The sequence below is a fragment of the Leptonychotes weddellii genome, chromosome 2 (genome assembly GCF_054177405.1).
Source record: "Leptonychotes weddellii isolate Sample4059 chromosome 2, ASM5417740v2, whole genome shotgun sequence".
Classification (NCBI taxonomy): Eukaryota; Metazoa; Chordata; class Mammalia; order Carnivora; family Phocidae; genus Leptonychotes; species Leptonychotes weddellii.
Genome location: NC_138370.1, coordinates 177,629,190 through 177,648,256, shown reverse-complemented (window position 1 = coordinate 177,648,256; position 19,067 = coordinate 177,629,190).

The following is a 19,067-nucleotide window of genomic DNA, read 5'->3' as shown; positions in this document are numbered from 1 at the left end:
CTGCCACCGGACCAGTCTCTGATCCATCCATGCGTCCAACAAACGTTGACTGACCAGACACGTGGCCCCCAACACTGCGGGTGCAAGGCTGTGCTCTCAGGAGCTTCCATGCCGACAGCGAGGGGACTGTCAGCTGAGTGGGGTGGGCACCCAATCTGAGGTAAGGGGGTGTGGTGTGTCGGGAGGTGGGGGGTATGGAAGCTTTTTAGCAGGGCAGGCGGCAAGTGGCAGGTCCTGAGGGAGGTGGGGCAGGAGGCCAAGAGTAGGGCTGAAGGCAGGAGGGGAAATGGTACCAGAGACAGTCCCACAACAGACCTGATAAGTGCCTGCTGTATACCAGGAGTCTGGGACCCCAAGGAAGAAGCCAAGGGCTGCCTTGGGACAGCTGGGCCTGGGGGTGAGGAAAGGGTCTGCCTCTGCATCCAGCGCTCCTGTCGCCTGGGTCTGCCTCCACCTGGAGGGGTAGGGGCTGCACCAAAGTCTGGAGCTGGAGGGGGGGAGAAGTGGCAGAGACACCCCACCCCTCACCCCTCCAGAGCTGCAGCCTAGGGCTCTGGGAGCCTGGACATGCCTGAGCAGGCATCCTGTTCTACCTGCCCCAGCAGATGGCAGGCCAGGGCTGACATCCTCACCTGGCTTGGCCATGGCTGCCCAGCCGGACTCTGGCCCCGACTAGAGCCTACCCCCCACAGCTGCTTTTCATGCCTGGCCGTGAAGGAGAGATTCTCGTTGAAGGTGCCCACCCAACATGGACCTCAAGGGTGCTGGTTCAGGAAAGCTCCCTCCCCGTAGGTGTCAGTCCCTGCTGCCCTGGGTCCTCCCAGGCTCTGGCACCAGGCCAGTGGAACCAGCTCAGGGAAGCTGTGAGGACCAGGAAATGCCATCCCCTGGGCCAGCCCTGTGCCCCCCCTCAACCGGGGGTCTGCGGGCAGTGGGAGGTGGCCCTCGGGCTCAGGAGACAAGCCAGGCCCTCTCACTGCCAACAGGGTGGGTGAGGGGGGCTCTGTCTCAGTGCCACATCCCCTGGGCAGACATGGTACCTGACCCAGGGTCTTGACTCCTTTCACACCTGAGAACACAGAGACCAGGCCCCCACTGGCTCTCAGTCCATGGGGGTCAGTGGCCCTGGCCCCTGAGAGCCACACTCAGAGCTGCGTCAGGTGGAGGGTGGGACACCTGGGTCCTCCCTATGCTGCATCTGGGCTGGAGCTGCAAATTCACATGACCATGGGAGCACCCTGGTGGCTGCGTAATGGATACCTGGCGGAGTTACTGCTTGTAACCCCAGGTCCTGGGCCCAGCTGAGACGGAGCTGGAAAAATTGGGGTTTAAACCAAGGATGAATCCAGAGCACCATCCTCTGCCCGTACTGAGACTTGGCCAAGGTCCCCAGGAGAGCAGAGTGAGCCATGAGCCCCTGGGGTAGGAAATGAGGTCCTGGCAAATCCCAGGGGTCCAGCTGAACCCCACCCCTTCATGAGCATGGGGAAGGGGGCAGGAAGGCCTCTCCCTCACTCGCATGCTCTCTGGGCATCTCATTCGTGCCCACGAGGTCCCCCAGGCCACAGAGCCGTTTCCTGGGGAGAAGGGGGCCCTGGGACCCTGGGTGGGCTCCCAGGCACCTGACCACCACCCTCCTGGCTATGGAGCGCACCAGCCTTTTCACCCCTGGGGAGAGCAGGGCCTGAGAAAGAAGGGTAGGCCACATCAAGGCCCTTGGTGCCCACCCCCATGCCACAGCTGCGCTTGACCCTGGGGCCCCCACCCCAGCCAGAATGCCACCACGCGCCCTTGCCCGTGCAGCAGAGACAGGGTGCCACTGAGACACAGATAAACTTGCCCGCCCCAGGACCTGATTAACAGCAAATCCCAGGAAGTCCCCGCCCCATCCTGAAACCCCATCTGCAGCCTGGCTCGGCCTGGGCAGTGATCCCACCCATCCGGGGCAGGCCTGGCCCCGGAGGCGGCCACCGCTGGCAGACACCCGTTGCCCCTCCCTGGGGCCCCAGCCTTCTCCACCCACGTTAGTGGGGAGGTGGCTGAGGCGTCCTGGAGCTGCCCCTGCCCCCGGGGCCTTCCCCACCTGACTTGTCTGTGCAGGCCCCTAGGTGAGGGGTCAGTGAGGGGGCTGACACGCTTTCTCATGGAGGTGGGACAGGGAAAAACCAGCCCACCCCGGAGGCCCCCAAGGAGGAGAGAGGTCCCTGGAGGACCTGTGGGGGGGACACTGGGGACAGCAGGAAAGGCAGCTGGGGCATGAGGCCCTCCCTACTTCCTTTCCTTAAGCTAGGCGGCCCACCTTCCCACCCTCTGGCCATGTCCTGGGGCCCCGTGGGAGCACCTCTGGCTCAGATGGGAGCTCAGGGTAGGAGAAGCCACGGGACATCAGGGTGGGCGGCTGGGAAGAGAGTCAGGCCCCTGGGGCATGCGGGGTCAGCAGCCCGGGCACCAGGGCCTTCAGATGCTCAGCCAGCCTGGAGAACAGATAGGTACGCTGAGGCAAAGGGGCCTTGCTGTGGTCGCCTGCAGGTCAGTGGCAGAACTAGAGGCTGCACAGAAGGGTAAGGAGGGTGGAGGCAGACCCCCCTGGCCATGGTGGGGGAGGGGGACCGCGAGCCTGGCCCCAGGACAGGAGGCTGGCTGGGCTGCAGTGGCCACGAAGCGGGCAGGAGTGGCCCTCAGTTGGCTGGGGGGGCAGCGTGGTGCCATCGGACAGATGACTCAATCACAGGCGGGCTTTGTCGCTGGGCGCTCGCCCGCCTGCCCGGATCCTCCACCCAGCCCGGCCGCAGGCCGCACGCCCCCACCCCCCAGCCAGCTCCTAGCAACCTGCAGCCAAGCGTGGGCAAATGTGAGGAGGGCTGGGGGCTCCTTGCCACAGGGCCTGGGAACAGCGCAGGGGTGGCCGTGGGGTGCGGCTGGGGCGGATCCATCCCAGGCCGGGCTTGGGGGATGCCTGCCCAGCCTGGCCCGTGCCAGCCCCCGGAGGAGCGCATCCTGGGAGTGGCTCCGGGCTGGCACCCTGGCAGAGGAGGCGCCAGGGCTGGGGGCCGGGGGCTTTGTATGCTGCAGGCCCCCTTCTCTTCCTGGGCCCCCACCCGGCCGATCCTGTCAGAGCCTTAGAAAGTGAGACAAAGGCCCGGGAGGCCCCGGGAGGGCCGGGACAACGGCAGGAGATGGGGTTTTAATGACCCGACTATAACGGCGGGAGTGGAGGCAGCTCGTTAACCCTGTCGGGCCCTTGCCCTGGGGCCGCCCACCCCCAGCCAGGCCCCCATCACTGACCCTTTAAGATGGGGAACGAACAGAAAACCTCGTCTCCGAAGACACAGGGCCAGGGGCCGGAGTCCCCAATGCCCCCACCCAGGCAACCTGGGTGCCCCAGGCCCCTGCCAGAGGCGCTGGGCGAGGCTGAGGCCCCGTGCAGCAGTGGGACGCAAGCCGGGAACACGGGTCCCTCATCCCTTCCCCTCTGCGCTTGCAAGCTTCCTGCGTCCTGACCTCAGACTCGGAGCTGAAACCCCGGGGGGAGTCACCTGCAGCGTGGGAACCTGGGGGCTCTGCCACCCCCCCATTCCTTCTCAGAGCTCTTCCTCACACAGAGGGGGAGTGTGGAGCCCCTAGTGGGCCGCAGAGTGCGGCAGAAACGCTGGGGGTGACGGCCAACTGCTCCCTTCCTCGTTCAGGCCCCCAGTGGAAGGTGCCCCCAGCACCCTGCCCACTGCCCTGCCCTCACTTTCAGTCCCTCCTGCTCCCAGCCCCTGGGGTTCTCAGAGGCACCACCAGCCTTTCTATCCCTCGCCCACCCCATACCCCACAAACCACCTCCCACCCCTGCCTCGAGGTGCAGAATTGGGCCTGGGCCTGTCATCAGCTGTGGCCTTGGACTTGCCATGTGACCTTGGCGAGCCCCTGGGTGCCCTGAGCCTCACTTTTCTGGAGGTCCAGGTGTCCAGGGACCTAGAGCAGAAGTGGAGCCACAGATGGAAGTTTTCAGCCACATAGGACAATCCACAGAGACCGCCGAGGGTGGCGGCCGGGAGTGAGCAGCCCCCCAGGAGCCCGGCAGGCCAGGATTGTTCTTTTTTTTTAAAAGATTTTATTTATTTATTGGACAGAGAGAGACACAGTGAAGAGAGGGAACACAAGCAGGGGGAGAGGGAGAGGGAGATGCAGACTCCCCGCCGAGCAGGGAGCCTGATGTGGGGCTTGATCCCAGGACCCCAGGATCATGACCTGAGCCGAAGGCAGACGCTTAACCGACTGAGCCAGCCAGGCACCCCGCCAGGGTTGTTCCTGGGGGCAGCAGTGGGAGGAGGCATCCCTGGGAGCGCCAGACAGGGCCCTCCCCACAAGGTGCCAGCTCTCTGTGGAGGAGGGCCTGCTTTGTGGCCTGAGCCTGTGCATTCCATCTGCACCAGCGCCACGCTCCGGGCTGGGGCGGAGACAAGGGGCTGAGGTCACAGACCCCAGCACACGGAGAAGGACATGGTTTCAGCTGCTGCCATAGAGCCAGCTTCTCCCGCTGGGCTCAGGATGGGGTGCACAGCCGGGGGCTGGGGCAGAGGCCAGGCCTCTCTGCAGGGTCACCTCTCCTCCTGGACCTCAGTTCTGACACAGCCCACCACCCACGTCTCTCCAGGACCCCTCCACTGAACACGCTGTGGGGCCAGGTGGACGCAGGGAGACCAGCGAGGGGCACCTGGGATGGCCCACAGAGTGTGGGTGAGGCCAGCCAGTGGTGAGGCCAAGGTCCGGGGGGTGTCCCGGTGGTTGGAAGGCGGACAGACTCAAAGAGGACTCAGGTATCGGGCCTGAGAGCTGGTCAGGTACAGAGCTGCCAGTGCTTGAGCTGGGCAGTGAATGGGGGTCAGGAACAAGGCGTGACCCCGTCAGGTTCAGGCCACCCAGTCAAGATGCCCATTGGCTGCATCCAAGCACAGACACACATTCATATGCTCATGGGCGTTCCCTCTGTGTGTGTACCAGTCCAGAGCTGGGTGGGTGTGCGCGGCAGGTGCTGATGCTGAGGCATGCAGTGTGTGTCCACGCGTGGCGGCAGCAGCCCCCCGCCATCCCCCAGAGAGGTCAGAGTGCAGGTCCTCCCCGGGAACCCCGAGTTCGGTCCACACCACGCGCCCGCCCTCGGGACATTGAGCTTCCGATGGGCTCGAGGTCCCCACGGCCTCTTACAGGCACCTTCCTTCTCAGGGTGGGGGTCCTGGTAAGGCCACTCAATGAGCGTCCCCTGAATAAAGCCATGTCCTGGCCTTGGGCAAGCAGTCCTCAACCCAGGAGCCTCCAAATCAGATGGTGTTACTGTGACTTGCCTGCGTCCTGTCTCCTCTGAGCAACCTGTGCTCCCGGGAAGGGAGCAGAAAGGAAGAAATGAAACAGCCCCAGCAGGGGCCGCCCTGGCCGGCTCACCTGCGGACCCGGCCGGCCGAGGTGGGGGCGGGGGCCGCGGGCTGCCGCGGCACAAACAGCCCGGCTTGTTTTCACCCACGGGGTGCCAGAGGGTTTCCAAAAGTCTTAATAAGGAACGTGGCCGGGGCGGGAGCGTGGCGGCTGGGCTGTGAATGGCGCCTGTGAGCGCCGGAGAAAGGCCATCCTCCGCGGCCAGCCAGGGGGGCCCGGGATAAATGGCCCCAGTCATGCTGCCGGCCTGGCCCAGCGCGAGTGTGCTAAGTTGAAGCTATAAATTACCCGGCCGAGGCCAGCGCCACCGCAGCGCGGGCGGGGCAGGGGGGCGCGGGCGCGTCCGTAAATCGGCCCTTTCACCACTGGAGGCTGCGTACGAAAGAAAAACTTTGTTTTATTAAAGCAACATCAGGGTTGCGGCCGCCCGGCTGGGAGGCGCCAACAGCAGGGCTGGGCCCTGGGCAGGCAGGGGGGGCTCCAGCCGCATCCCAGGGCCTCAGAAAAAGGCCCCGTCAGGAGGGACGGGCTCCAGCCATGGAGGCCAGGGTCGCTCCTCCACCGTGACTGGCCGGCTGGCACTGCAGTCTCTCTGGGGGGCTCCACCCTGGTGCCGACACGTGGCCTGGGCCCCTACAGACCCCCCAAGCCGGCCTGTGTCCACCCCCCGAGCGGGGCTCTTGGGTGAGCCACCTCCATTCCCAAGAGCTGCATCTTCCCTTCCGTGTCTGGCTGGGCGATGGACAGTCTGGGAGCAGAGAAGGAGTGGATGTGAAGACCCAGGCCCTGTACTGGCCCCTAGTGGGGTCAGGGAGCTCTCTGCTGTGGGGCCAGAGCCCCAGGCCAGCCCTCAGGAGCAGCGCCCCGCCAAGGCTTCCAGTGACTCTGGCTATCCCAGCCTCAGGGTCACAGGAGGCTGGCGTGGAGGGCGGGGGAGGGGTCTTTAAGAGTTGCTTAGGATAATTTTTAGACAGTTAAAGTGGAAATGAATGGGAGCCTATCTCTATTCCTCCCACGGCCGGGAGTAGGCTCTAGTGTCCCACAGACCCCGGCATGGTGAGTGGGTGGAAATTCTGGGGGCTGCGAGTGCGGGTTCTTGCCACATATCGACCCCCAAAGGAAGACCCCGGTGGCCCCCAGCCCTGCCCCTGAGCCTTGCCCCTGCAGGGGCTCCCCTGGAGCAAGGTCCTCTGCCCAACACCTCTGCGCCCACAGCCTCCTCTAGAGCCTCCCCAGAGCACCCTAGCCCCGTGAACCACAGTGGGGGCTGCAGCCCGAGGCCCACCCTCCCTCCTCTCTGCACGGCTGCCAGAGGACGGGGCTGTGCGGTTTCTCCCGCACCTGACCCCCCCAGCAGGGTAGGCACTCGTAGTAAGACCTCAGGCAGCAAATGAGGCAAGCAAGGGCTTGCTTGGGGCAGACGGTCATCTGGCTTCTCTTTTGCAGGCGCCGTTGGCTTTGGACTATGCCCTCTGGACTTTCCAGAAGCCTCAGCTGAAGCTGGGGACTGGCGGTCAGGGTGACGATCCCCTCTGGGCCCAGAGCCCATCTGCCCCCATGTCGCCATCAGGCTGGAGGGTTCTTCTTCTTCAGCCAGGTGCCCACACTCCTTACTCCCCGTGTGGATTCAGACACGCAGGCTCTCCAGCTGTTGAAAGGGATCCCCAGCGGTCACAAATGACTGATGCCAACCCCTTGGGGCACCAATAACTCACATCTGCCCTCCAACCTGGGTGGGAGGTCCTGCGAACAAGACCGTCTGGGGGCGGGGCTAGCCTCCCGCCTTGACACAGATCGTAGTGCTTGGAACAGACCCAATACTGGGGTCCAGGTAGCAAGGGGATTTCGGAGGCATCAGGCAGGGAGGGCACCGGGAGGAGGGCACTCTTGGGTTGAGACCTGAAGGACAAGAAGGAGCCAGGCCTGAATGGCCCTGAAGTATGCGGTGTCTGGGGGCCCAGTGGCTGGAGTGGATGGAGCCACGGGGGGGTGGGCAGGAAACGGGGGGCCAGGGCACAGGGCACCAAGGGTTCTGGCCTCATGGGCAGAGCAGGCACCTGAGCCTTGACCCAGAAGCCACAGAGCCAATGCAGAAGCAGAGTGGCACCTGGATACAAGAGGGAGGGCAGGGGTGGGGCAGCACAGGCCTGGCGGGGTCAATCCTGGGGGAGGGCTGAAATCCCAGGCCCTTGGACTCAGCCTCCTGTCCCCTCAGCCTGCCCTGGGGTTCCTCCTTGCGGCGCTGGGCAGACCCCGGCATGGGCCAGGGTGCCTGGGAGGCGGCTGTGCCCCCTGGGATCATACTGCTCCCAACCCGCCACCCAGGAGATGAAAGGCCCTGCCTTGGCCCTGCCCTGTTCGGGCCCCCACGGTGCCCTTTGAAGGCTGTGGGAATGCCCGCAGGGCAGACGGGGTCCAGGCACTGGGAGGGGGGCTGCAGGTGTTGTGGCGCTGGCCAAAAGGGCCTCCTGGCTCAGCTCTGGCCACCTTCCCAAGGCCACACTGTCATGGCCTTGCCCTGTCAGAGATGCCAGTGGGCACTGTCCTTGACCGGCCACAAAGGGCAAGGCCTGTGACCATGCCTCAGTCTCCCCATACATACTGCCAGTAGAGACAGAGACAGAAGGTGAGGAAGCAAGACTCCCGCCCACTCACCCCTGCAGTGTCGGCCTCATGGAGGACAATGGCCCAAGGAAAAGCAGGCCTCCCGGGCCCTCTGTAACCTCCTCTCAGGCCTACCACCTCCAGAACCAGGGTGGGGAGCTTGGTCCCTGCCCTCTTGTGGCCAGGACTGACTTCGGGGGAGGTGCGCTGCCCTGGGGTGGGGGTGGAGGGGTGGGCAGCCTCCGCCATCACTCGGCTCAGCTCAGGCTGGGAACCCCTCTGGCCTGACCCCAGCTGCCATCCGGGATGGAGGACAGACTTTGGAGAACCTGACGGCGGGGGCAGGGCCTGTTGCTCCCCTGGGCTGGGCTGGGGCTGGTATGTTTGCATTCGCTGTTTGCCTGAGGGGGGTGGTGCGCCCTGGGGGGGCCCTCCTGGGGAGCCCCTCCCGACTCCTGGGGCCCCAGGCCCAGCTGAGTCTACAGCTCAGTCAGCTGGGGTGGGGGAGGGACCCTCTGAGTCCGACGGGGAATTCCAGGGCCGGTTTGGACACAAAAGGGTCCTTCCTGCCTCCAGCCTGCCCCCTCGCCTCTTCAGGGACCCTCTGTCCCCTGGACCGGGAGACCCCAGCCCAAATAGTTGCTCAACCGGCTCCTCCCCCGCCCAGCCTCCCGGTCCCGGGGCTTCCCAGCCCGGCTCGGAGATTATGCAAATCCCCGGCGGCTCCTTAATTAAATCCCTAACGAGGCGCTGGGGCCGGGCCAGAGGCGGCGCTGAAAGCCGGGGTCACGCTCCGGAGGGGCCCGGCCCGTCTGCGACGTGAGGGCCCCCCGCGCCCCTCCCAGGCCTGGGAACCGCCGCGCAGCCGGAGGGAGCGACTGGGCCGGCCCTCCCTTGCCCTGCCGGCCCCCGACTCCCAACGGGGTGGCTGGACCCCAGCCCCACCCGGCGGCTGCGCCCCGGGCCTCAGTCTCCCCGGCTGGGACGGCCGGCGCCCGCGCACCCGCGCCCGGTCCTGCGGGCTCGGGGTCCCGGGGGCGGGGGGCCGCCGGGGTCGGGGGCGTGGCGGATGGGGGCAGCGGCCCCCCGCGCCCCGCGCTCCCCTTTCAGACGCGGGTTGTTGGGCCAACAGCCCGGCCGGCCGCCTGAAAGGCCGGGATTAGCGCACATTAGCGGCCCTTTGAGCGGCGCCCGGGGCGCCCCTTCCGCCGGCCCCGCCCCGCACAGGCCGGACCGCGGGCGGGGGGCAGGGGGAGGGGAGGGGAGGGCCCGGCCAGCCGCCCGCGGGCCAGATTCCCCGCTCCGGGTGTCAGGCCTCGGGTCAGGGCTTTAGCCCGGTGTGGAGCCCAGGGGCGGCCGGCACCGAGGAGGGCGGGGGGGCCTCTGTTCCGTCGGGTCTGGACGCCCAGCCTGCGGAGGGGCCGCCCGCCCCCAGAGCCGGGGCAGGCCCCGCTGCCGGGAAGCCCTTGCCCCCCGCGCCTCGCACGGCTTCCAGGGGGTGACCTGGGGAGAGCCGCAGCCCCTTTTGGTCCGAAGTGCCCTCCGCGTGGGCAGCCGCTGGACTCGGCTGGCCTGGCGCAGGGTCCCTCAGGCGCCACGCAGCGCCCCCTAGAAGGACCGCAGCGCTGTTCCCACGCCCACCTCCCACCCTAGCTTCTAACCTCACCGATCCAAGCATCTCTTCCTCCCAGCAGCCTGCCTGGATTTTCCCAAACTGAGCTCCAGGCCTCTGGGTCTCCAAAACTTTCTTCTTCTCCGGGAACCCCTGGCTCAAAGATCACCTGGAGGTAGCATCCGTCCCCCAGCGCCCAGCTAGAGGCTCACCCTTTTCTCTCAAAATAATCCTTGAGCCCTGGGACCGGAGAGGAGGCTACCGATGGGAGAAGCCCCTGTCCCCACCTGGACTCAGGGACCGGACGGTTGCTGAGTGCAGTCTGCCTGCCACACCCTGTCCCAGACACCTGACCCGGACTGAATGGGGACACTGAGGGACCGGGTGGAGAAGCAGTCAGCAGTCGGGGTCAACCCCTACACCCAGGGCCCCCTTCTCACTTCACCTAGCCACCTGCCTGTCCGGGGCTGCCGCTGGCCCTGGGGCCTCTGCCCAGCGTGCCCAGGGCCTGGACGGGGCCCGGCTCACACCCACCTGCCGCCGGGAAGCACATGTGTATATAGGCGCATGCTCGCACAGACACGCACAGGCACCGCAGCCGGGCCCCCACCCTGGGAAGAGTAAATATCTTCTCCCGAGGAGGCAACCGGCCTGTCTCCCGAGAGAAAAAATGTGGCCAAACCAGACCCAGGAGGCCTGTGGGCCCCTCTCTTGCTACCACCCCGGAGTCACGATGGCCTCTCAAGTCTGGTGGTAAAACATTGACAGCCCCCTCCTGCACAGACCTGGTTCCCACATGGGCGGGTGTCGTGGGGGAGCGTGGGGCCGGGCAGGTCTGCAGGATACCGCAGGTGCTAGTGTGTGCGAGTGCACTCGAGGGGGGGCCCTGGGAGCTGCCCCTGCCCCCTGCCCCGAGGAGGGACGCTCAGGGCCTGTAAAGGCCCCCAGGGCTGCCCCGTTTGCTCGTGGGATCCTGCCTAAAAGGAAACGGAGCTGCCTTGCCCATGGGCCCGCAGCTCTGCTGCCTGAGTCTCCTCATGCCCCCCCGCCCCCACCCCGGGGCCCAGATGGCTCGGGACCAACTGCAGACAAGCATGGGGCCTCTGGGCCTTAAGGGAGAGCCCCTGGCTGTTGGGGGCCCAGAACAGAGGCTCCCTGGGTCCTGGGCCCCACTGGGATCACGAGTCCAGGAGTCCTGCCTTTGCTGGCTTTGGGAGGTCGTGACTGCCTCTCACCCCTTTGCCTCTGGAAAGGCAGGAGAGGGGCAGGTCCAGAACCCTCCCCTGCCCAGGGGCCCCCACCCGCCTGGCCGGGACAAGGACCGGCCAGGCCAGATCCTATGACTCTGGAGAAACCACACGGAGCCTGGGGTTTGCATCGGGAAACCCGATCAACTAATGACAGGGTTGCGTGGGGGTGACCGGCGGAGGGCCCCACCACGGGCCTATCAGCAGCAGAGGACCCCCATTCCCTCCACGTCCCACTGGCCACAGATGCCAGAAGCCAGGCCTCAAGGCCTCCTGCACCATCCTCCACTGTGTGTTTGCCCTGGTTGGGCCCCAGCCTCTCACTCAGCCTGGCCACCGAACCCCATTGGCCAGCCCATACCAGGACCCCCTGCCCTGAGGACCTTTGGAGCTTCTGGAACTGCTCTTCTGGAAGCAACCCCAAGAAGGGTGTCAGGCCAAGGGGAGGCTGTGCCCCCACATTGTCACCTGCACCCTCCCTGGGCCAGTCTGGCCCCTCTGTCCCAGCCCTCCAGGCTGCAGGGCTCCCAGGTGAAGCTCTGGGAACTCAGGTGAAGTCAGGAGCTACAAAGGGCCGCGAGTGCCCTGCAGCCACTGGGCCCTGTGGGCGTGCCCATGGGGACCACCCATGTACATGCGTGGGCTCATCCCAAGCCTCCCGGAGCCCCGTGGGGGCTGCCCCTCTGTTGGGGTCCAGTGTCCAGCACCGAGGCAGGGCTGTAGGCAGCTCCTGGGGGGCCTGAGGCGGCGGCAGGCCTGCGGGGTCCCCAGGGTCCTGGAATGGCCCACACACCCGTGCCCGCTCTCAGAAGGAGAGGCTGAGGTGGGCCCCGGCACTCGGCCTGGGCCCTGGGCGCTGCGGCAGGGCGGATGGGAAGCCGGCCGGGTGAGCACAGGTGGCCTCCCAGGACTCCTGGGCGCAGGGCGCACACTGCAGGTCCAGCCAGGGCGGGCACCAGAACCTCCCTCTGTCGCCACAGCCCAGGCGGGCAGCTTTAATTACCACTCGCTGGGCCCACTGAGCCGAGATAATCTGGGCCCGCTGCGGGCGGCTCAGGGAGGTGCCCCCTCCCCCCGTGGCCCGGGCACAGGGTCCCCAGGTTCTCACGTCCTGCCGGCCCCAATTAAAGCGAGCTCGGCAGGGCTGCCGCCGCACTAATGAGCTCCGTGGGCTGCTGGGCTCCGCGCCAGGGGGGCGCAGGAGCAGCGGGATGGGGGGAGGGGAGAGTTGGCTTGGGTGGGGAGATGGGGACCATTCCAGAGCGGAGACCCAAGGGCCTTCCCCTCTCTGTGTCCACCTGCCCAGTGGAGCTCTGAGACACCCCCCATGAAGGAGAGACACCTGACTGCGGGAAGGCCCCCTCTCTGCACAAAGCCCCCGACCGCCCGCACTCAGAAGTCAAGACATCCGCACGCCAGCTGGAGCCAGGCAGGGGCCAGGGCCGGAGGGCGCGGGGTGGGTGCCGCAGGGGTGGGTGGTGGGGCAGAGGCAGTGGGGAGGTGTGTGTGCAGGCAGCTGGCTTGAGACACAGGGGGCTCCCTCTCAGCCCTTCTCCCTCAGAGCACCAGCCTGGGGCCCTGGGGGAGAGAAGTGAGGGGCTGATGGGGGGAGGCCCTAGGGAGCTCTAGAGGGTGGGTGTGGGACCAAGGGCGTCTGCCAGAAACTTCTGAGGCCGACCTGGGGCGCCCAGGTCACACTGGATGGAGCAGCCCTGGGAGGTCCCTGGGGGGGGGCTCTGGGCTTTGCAGACCTCCCCCAACCCAGGGCTTCAGGTCACTTGGGAGCTAGGGTCCGAGCGGGGCACACAGGACTCAGTTGGTGGAGGGGGACGGGGCGGGGCAGGCAGTGATGGCTGGCTGGGGCGTTTGGGGTCAGGGCTACCAGGAGTGGTCCCCACTCTGTTTGCCCATCCTGCACCACCTCTTTGGAGGCCGGGCTGGGTGTGCGGGGTCCCTGAGGGGCTGGGACTGTGGTCCACCAGATGGGGGGCTCTCGGTGCCAGGGCCTCGAGGGTCCACTGGGGCCTCTGGATCTGCCTCGAGGTGCAGCTGCCATTCCCATAGCCCACTCTAGTTACGGACTATGTCTGTGAGGCCCCAGACTTTGAAGGGGGAACAGGGGCCTTGGCAGGCAGACGTCCAGAGATGAGCAACAGTGTGTAGGGGGCTTGGCTGGGAGCTCGGGCCGCGGCTTCCTGGCCAGCCTTGCACGTTGGGCTCCCCACCCCGCTGACCTGACCCCTGAGGAGAACGCCGGGGGGCCAGGGCCTGATCAGGCTGACCCTCCATGCACACCGTGCCCATGCACACAGACGTGAAGCACACGCGTGTGCACGTGTGTGTGGACATGGGGCCCCTGGACAAGCACAGCCTCAGGCCCGGCCCGCCTCAGGCTCAGGGCTCAGTGAATGTTTGTGGTTGCAGCCGGGGAAGAGGCTGACAGCGCAGAGCGATCTGGAGGCTGTGCGGTGACCCAGTTTACTGGAAAAGCCAGAGCCCGGTGGAGGGTTTGGCCAAAGCCAGCTCCGGGTCCTACAAAGGTGTGGGCACTCTGACACATGTTCCCAGAGATCCAGCGAAGGCAAGGGACCCTGGGACAGGCCAGCCCATCTCCCAGGGTGGGAAACAGAGGCTGGAGGAGGGTGCCCATGCCCACTGCCCACAGGGCCAGGCGGGGAGTCCCAGGAGCCAGACTGGGGAGCTGGGCTGGGCCTGGGCTGTGGGCAGGGGCCAAGCCTGTGTCAGTCCGGTGGGTGTGCTGTAGCTGGGCCAGCCACCCTTGGCCTCCTTCCATCTTTTCTGCTCTGGTTACTTCATTTGACCCCGGAGGGGTCATTTGAGGCCAGGCGGGTGCAGGGGCAGTTCGTGTTCTCGGAGGCAGGGGACCCCCTTGGCCCCCAAGTCTGCTCCATCCTTGCCCCTCGCCCCTCCCAGGAGCCTGCCCGCCCTGCCGTCCACTTGGGGCACGGGATTTCGGCACTCCGGGGGCAGGGAGGTGCATGGCAGCCCCGCACGAGCCAAGGGCAGTTTGAGCCTCTGAGAGAAGCTGATGGGAAGGAGGACAGGCTTCTCATTTCCACCCACCCCTCCCTTGGGGCCTGCCCCTTCGTGCCTGCCTCCCTGCGCGGCTGGAGCCTGGAGCCAGCCCTTGTCCCCCGCACAGCCGGTGAGCGCGGAAGGTGCTATCTGTGACGGCCGCAGAATGAGTCCGTCGCACCCAGGGCAGGTGTCGGCGCCTGGGACTGAGCCAACTGGAAATCCAACCCCACCCCCCACCCCACCTGCTGCAGACCTGGCAGGCCTTCCCCTGAGGCGAGAGATTAGCGGGACCCTTGTCCCAGCCCCTCCCAGATCGATCTGCCCCAGATAAGGTGGGTTCCAGGGCGAGACGGGAGGTGGGGGGAGAGGGGGCAGGACACAGGACGACGGGACAGGAGGGGGCCTTCCTTGCTTGGTCTCCCAGTGCCCGAGTTCTGGGAGGCTTAATCTCACATCCCAGCTCCCTTCCTGCTCAGGTGGCAGCTAGATCTGGGTCAGGACGGGGGCCAAGAACAGCGGTGCACACCTGTGTGGGCTTACTGCTCTCACACCACCCTCCCTCGGGCACCCTGGGCCCACCCGGTCCCCAGGGCGTGACCACGACAGGCCAGCTTACACACTGCTTGCAGGGACTCTCCCCACCCGTAGCTCCCCCTGGGGGCCTCCAGGATCCTGCGCTCCTCATTTCTCGGGCCGCGGCCTGGCTGGGCCTGCTCTGGGAAGCCCCTGGCTCCAGACCCTGCCCCCCCTAGCCCTCACTGCTTGTGAGGGGGGCTCCCAGGGGTTCCATGGTGAGTAGAGGGCTGCGTCCCTGCCAGGAATTCCCATCTGCTCTGATCCCCCATAGCTGAGTGTGGGCAGTGGGGTGCTGGGCCCTACGAAGGGGGCAAGGTGGACATGGGAGGGACTCATCTTTCTGGAGGCTTAAAACCCACCCGGGGGCTCAGTCTGTTCTCCACCCCCAGGCACAGCCCTCCCTGGGCCAGGCAGCCTGCAGCTCTCTGCGTGTCCTCTAGAACAGCTTTCTGTCCATGCTGCCTCCACAGCCCTCCCACTGGCCTCCAGGTCCAACCACCTTGCTGGTGACCTCGACAACATCAGCACCGTCCTTGCTGCCCCGTCTCCTGCTTCTCTGCGTTGCACAGCTGACGATGACCACCCCCCTCTGCAGCCTCTGTCCAGGCTGGGCTCTCACTGGGGGGCTTTACGCCAGTGAGGCCTTCTGCTTGGGGAGCCTCTCCCTTGCTCCCACTTCATCCCCACATCCCCACTTGGGGATTTGCCTGTAAGACCTGGGCCATTCACGCATCTGCTACCCTTCTATCCCCCTAGCTGGGCCACATACACAGTGGGCGCTTTCTGGACACCACCCTGGGCAGACCAAAGGCCACTCCTGGACCCGGCTGGCCTTCCCAGACCTGCCCCCTTGGGCTCAAGGCAGCCTCCATGGCCACTGAGTCTGGGCTGTGGGTCCCATTGGCTTTTGTCAGTCATTTCCAGTCCCTGGCATCACCCAGGCCCCAGAATAAGGCCAGAAAGAGGCGGTGTGGGACCCAAAGGTGGCTCACAGTCCAGCTCCAACATCCCCCAGGACCCCATCCCACTTGGACTCTGTCCCCAGGTGCTGGCCTGAGCACATCAAAACCACACAGCTTTGCCTTTAGGAAGGCATGTCCTGGGCCACGTCAGAGGGTGGCCTGAGGCCGTGGCCTGTGGTGTCGGGTGGAGCAGTGGGGGCTGGACAGGGGAAGGCTCACGGCAGGACCCCGGGGGCTCCCTGGGGCCCCACGCAGGTCACCCAAGGGACGATGCCTACTTTCCGCCATGGCCTCTCAGCTTGAGGCCTGAGACGGGCTGGCAGTCACCTCGGCTAACAGCCCCACGTGTCAACTTGTCATACAGCAGACGCTCCCCAGGAGGACAGACTGCTGAGCGGTCAGGTCCAGGGACACTGGCCGATGAGGGGCCAAGTGAGGCACCCACAGCCCCAGAGCTCAGCCCCCGCGGGCCTTGGTTAGGTCCATCAACCTTGGCCTCAGAGGATGTCCCCAGGGGGAGCTAACATTTGGGACTTAACTGCAGCCTGCCAGCCGGTACCAGTCTGAGTCCTGAGCTGTGTCCGCACCTGGGGCCGTCAGCGCCCTTTGCGAGATGGCCCCCTCCCCTGGGGCGAGTCCAGCCGGGGCCCCGGGGACCCTGTGCGCTGCATGCCCGGCCCCGGGCAGAAGGGCTTCCCCACAGCTTCCTGCCCCAGCTTCGAAGACAGCAATCACCGTGGGAGCCACCCGCAACCAGATGAGCACAGCCAACCACAAGTGGACCAGATTGACAAGCGACCACTGGACAGACAGCCCGGACCAGCGCCGGCTGCCCTCACACTCCGCCAGGCGGGACGCCGACACCCCTGCCTCCTGACTCTTGGCCTCTTCTGCCCGCGAGTGGGCCGTATGTGGTCTGAGGCCAGTGCCGGCCGGAGCAGCGCCTGAGATGAGGCAGCGGGTGCTGGGTCAGGGTGGCTCGCCAAGGGCCCAGGCCGTGCCCAGGAGGGAACGTGCGCCTGCCCCAGCCTACGAGCTGCCCTCCTCTGGCCATTTGTCCCTCCAGCCACAAACACCTCCACCAGGAAGCCCTCTGGGAAAAAGACCGCCTCCATGATCCAGCTCGGTGTGGTGGCCTCCAAGGCCCTCCCCCAGTATCGGCCCCAAGGGTAAGCCTCACAGGGCAGGGATGGGGTAGTGTCCTGACCTCGAGGGACCTCGCCCCATGAGGGATTAGACAGCCTAACCCCGAATCCTTCACCCTCTAAACACGCTCTCATCTGTGTCCCGCGTGCAGTGAGCCGTCCACAAATCCACGCCACTGTCTGCGAGACCCACCAGAACTGACCTCTTGCCCCCTCCCGCTGGGACCCTGCGCTCACCCTCCTCCCTCACAGCTTGTGGAAAGCCTTAATCAGGCCCTGTCCCCCCCTTGGCCAGGCCCCCAGGGCTCCCCTTAGTAAGGCTTCACAGCAACCCCCTGGCCGGCCTCCGGCCTCTGCCCCCCTCGGTCTCCTCACACCCTCAGACTTGCCAGCAGGGCCCAGCCTCAGGGGTCCTGCCGGGGCTGTTCCCTGGGCCCGAGGCACTGTTCCCTGCACATCAGGGTCATGTGGCCTCAGCGGGGTTTGCTCGGTGCCCCCTCTCCCCACCCCCCACTCCGCTCTGTGAGGATGACGTCAGGGATCCTGCTGGCCACGGGAGCTAGAACTTTGCTCTTCTTCATTCCCCCGTAGGGCTTCTAGGGCTGGGGGGCTGGGTCTGCGTCCCCTGCCCATGGGTGTCTGTGGCCTGGGGTGAGAATGCTCAGGGTCCCCCTGCCCCCGGCTGGCTGTCCCCCCCACCCCCCGCCTCTGGCCTGGACCACAGCCCCCACCCCCACAGACACACACACTAGACTTTCCTCAAACACAACCCCATTTCCATTTGTACCACACTGATTGTCTGTGCGGACAAAGGCCCCTTTCAGGGACGTCAGAGGTTCAGCAAATAAATAAATGAATGAAGTCTCCCAGAGGAAGAGGTGGTGGGAAGGGGCCGGGCTGGGGGGGTGCAGACTGGCATCCTCCCGTCAGCTGTCCTGGCCCCTGGAGGGCACACAGCCTAGGGCCAGAGAGGGTGGCCCGGGGGCCAGGGGACACGCCTGCCCAGCCTGGGGGCATTGAGCTGCCCTGGGGAGGGTTTGGGACAATGAGGCCCAGAATCAGCAGTCTCACACTGAGGGCTCCCACAGAGGCTCACGGGGCTCAGTCTGGCGTTGGGTTTGTCCCCCAGTGCATCATGGGCCCTCTGGGGGGGGGGACAGGATCAGAGGCCCCAAGCCTGGGTGATGGGAGGCAGCAGGCCTGCCATGTGGTCCCTTGTGCTCCTGCAAGCCAGGTCCCACCCTCACTGTGTACCTTCCTGGGCTCCCAGCTTGGACCCACAGTCAACTCAGCCTCCTGGCGGATCTGAGCTCCTTGAAAGGCAGGCAGGATTTGGGGGCCCCCACATGCTGCTTTCCAGGGTCCCCTGATCCTGAGACCCCCAGCTCTGGGAATTCCCTCTGCCCAGGTCAGGCCTCCCCAAGGGCTCTGCACTCCCCCCAGCCGAGGCCTGAGGAGCCTGCAGAGGTCAGCGAAGCCCCTGCCTCAGCTTCCTCTGTCGGCACCACCAGACTCAAGGATGCAGAGATCACATCAAACCCCAAGGGTATGGCCCTGAGCCCCCCGCGGTCTTACCCTGGCCCTCTGATGCCCCAGCAGTGGGGATCCAGGAAGGGTAAAGGCTGTGCTTCACAGAGGGACCTGGCCCAGCCCGTCATGGAGACAGCTCAGGGTCCCCCAGGAAAGTAGATTCCAGGCAGTCCCAGCCCTGGCAGGGACCTTGTAGGGGGTCCTGCTGTCTGGCCCTCCAGGACAGACAGAACCAGAGCTGGGCAGCCAGTAGAGAGGGATGGAGGGGTCCAGGAGGGCTGCCTGGAGGAAGGGGCTGGGGGAAATGGCTCCAGGAGAGAAGGGGCTGGCCTGCTTGATTGGCTGCTGCCCGAGTCCAGGCCTGGTCCAGCCCCCAGGGCAGTGCTGACTCCTGGCTATTCTAGGGACAACAATGGCCGGCATTTAAATTCCAATTGAGTCGGCCTGAGTGGCCTCGGGCGTGAGAACGGGAGCCCCCACCCCCAGCCTGAGCCCCGCCCGCCACATTCCTGCCTCCCCGGAGATGGCCATGGCCAGGCCGTCGCCAGGGGGCCGGGAATGCAGCACTCAATGGCCAGGGACAAGGGCCCATTGAGCGGTGACGGGCGGGATTGAGCTGTCATCACCCCTCCGCTCAGGATCCCCCCCTCCTCTGTCCCGCCCGCCCCCCAGTGTTTCCAATGTCAGCTGCTAGGGAGACCCTGTTCAGGCCTTCCTGGGCCCAGAGCAGGCACGGGGCGGGCCTGGGTCCTCTGGACTGACCAACTGACCACACGGCCTCTGTCCTCTCACCCTTCCCCGCCACAGCCAAACTAATCGGGTCGTGTCTCGCTCCTGCCTAGAGCCCTTGGTGTAACCCAGCGCCCACAGGAACTGAAGGCTGTGCTCCTCCCACAGCTGGGCCTGCTGCCCTCGGCCTCCCCTCACCCACCCC